This window comes from Phocoena sinus, chromosome X, assembly GCF_008692025.1.
Source record: "Phocoena sinus isolate mPhoSin1 chromosome X, mPhoSin1.pri, whole genome shotgun sequence".
Classification (NCBI taxonomy): Eukaryota; Metazoa; Chordata; class Mammalia; order Artiodactyla; family Phocoenidae; genus Phocoena; species Phocoena sinus.
The window spans coordinates 14942125-14944500 of record NC_045784.1 but is presented as its reverse complement, the minus strand read 5'-3'; the positions used below and the strand labels follow the sequence as shown (position 1 = coordinate 14944500).

Below are 2376 nucleotides of genomic sequence, written 5' to 3'. Positions count from 1 at the left end.
GCAGGACGATGTGTGGAGGTGCCAGAAGGGTCTTTTAGGTGCTTAGAACCACAGGGAGGGCATCCAGGCTCACCCTCGGGAGGTGCTGCAGTCCTGAGCTGAGAGAGGAAAGGGGGCGTGCTAAACACTGAGGTTTAATGGAAATGCATTGAGTTTTCATATGGGGTATTGAGGTGCACGTGTCAGGAGGCTGAATTTTTAAAAAGTTATCTTTGTGTCTCATTCAAAGTACAAATCACATTGTCTCTTGGGCTTCAGCATCTTTTCCAGCTTGTAGGGGGGTGGGAAGTAGGGTAATACCATTACATGGCATGGCTGGGGGGTAGGCTTTAGTATCCCCATAATTAACTTCCTCCAAAGCCACACTTTTGGGGGAGCTGCTTGGTCAATACGTTTATTACTGTCTTTATCTGAAAAATCTTCATAGAAAAGGGTGGTTTGGTTTACTAGCTCTCAGCAGCCCATTCCTGCGCTCCGAGGAAGCTTGCCCTCTTCTGAGCTACCTGATCTTTGTTCTGGGCAAGAGACCTTTGGGGATGGTTCCTCTTCTTCTTTTTAACTTCTTTCTTAGGCTTCTTGTCATAGACTGGATTCTCTCATATAGCAGCGTGAGCTTTCTTATACATCTCCCCATCACGTCTGGAGTTTTGTTCTTTATGTATTCAGAAAATTGTTTCTTATAAGCATTTCATCTTCTTCAATTAGGTAATGCATATCATCTGCAACTTTTTTTTACATCTTTATTGGAGTATAATTGCTTTACAATGGTGTGTTAGTTTCTGCTTATAACAAAGTGAATCAGCTATACGTATACATATATCCCCAGATCCCTTCCTTCTTGCGTCTCCCTCCCTCCCACCCTCCCTATCCCACCCCTCTAGGTGGTCACAAAGCACCGAGCTGATCTCCCTGTGCCATGCGGCTGCTTCCCACTAGCTATCTATTTTACGTTTGGTAGTGTATATATGTCCATGCCACTCTCTCACTTTGTCACAGCTTACCCTTCCCCCTCCCCGTGTCCTCAAGTCCATTCTCTAGTAGGTCTGTGTCTTTCTTCCCGTCCTGCCCCTAGGTTCTTCATGACTTTTTTTTTTTTTAGATTCGTATATATGTGTTAGCATACAGTATTTGCTTTTCTCTTTCTGACTTACTTCACTCTGTATGACAGACTCTAGGTCCATCCACCTCATTACAGATAACTCAATTTCACTTCTTTTTACGGCTGAGTAGTATTCCATTGTATATATGTGCCACATCTTCTTTATCCATTCATCTGTCGATGGACACTTAGGTTGCTTCCATGTCCTGGCTATTGTAAATAGAGCTGCAGTGAACATTTTGGTACATGACTCTTTTTGAATTATGGTTTTCTCAGGTTATATGCCCCGTAGTGGGGTTGCTGGGTCATATGGTAGTTCTATTTTTAGTTTTTTAAGGAGCCTCCATACTGTTCTCCATAGTGGCTGTATCAATTTACGTTCCCACCGACAGTGCAAGAGGGTTCCCATCTGCAACGTTTTGACCCATGATGTGCTTCCAGTGTACTTCTGTGTTGAATGCCTTGTTTTCTGAATCATAACCAGGGAACCGTTTGGTACTGTGAGGGATAGACAAGCCTCCGTCCACAGCGTCCTTCAGGCCCTACTTTATTTCTAGTAGTAAATCTAGCAAGCCCTGCATCGAGATGGCAGGTGAAGGCACCAGGTTGACCATCAGTGTTTTCCACATTGTATTCATCACTGGGTACCTCCACAAGGCCTTCATAGATCTTGTCCATGCCAAACCGACTGAGAAGCCTTTGGGCCATCAGTGGACCAGTACAGTGTGCTACAGCATAATTTGTCAGGCCAACCTTCACGCCGTACTTTGGGAGTTCATGAGCATTAGCTGCCCAGACTGTCATATCCCCTTCTCTACGGGCATAAGCAATATGACAAATGATATCTCTGTTGGTTACATGAACTCATCCTGTATTTGCATGTACTGTACTTCTTTTTATCCTGGATTACCAAGCATTTCCCAGCATAGTAATCAGTTTTACCCTCTTGTCTTCTTCTGAATTTCACTTGGTATCTCTTGAAGTAGGTCTTATTCTTTACAACCTTAACAAACCCCATCCTGCGGAACAGAGACCTGTGTCTGCAGCTTGTCACAGACCTGCAGCCTCCAAAGCCACTTTGAACAAACACGCAGGTACCATGGAGCAGCTAGATGACTGCTAGCCAGTGCAGCCAGACGTGTCTCCTAGCCCACCTCCGACCCTGTAGAACACAGTGCCATGCCACAGCCTAAGACATTCCAGAGCTGCCACTCCTTAGAAACTTTGGACCGGTGCTGGGCAAACCAGTGAGTCTTAGAATCACCTGGGGCATGTGT

At 45.1% G+C, this 2376-nt stretch overlaps 1 pseudogene; it reads right to left on the bottom strand.

Annotated features, from left to right (window-relative positions):
* Window positions 1–446: 446 nt before the first annotated feature.
* Window positions 447–2117, bottom strand: LOC116747744 (annotated as a pseudogene).
* Window positions 2118–2376: the final 259 nt, after the last annotated feature.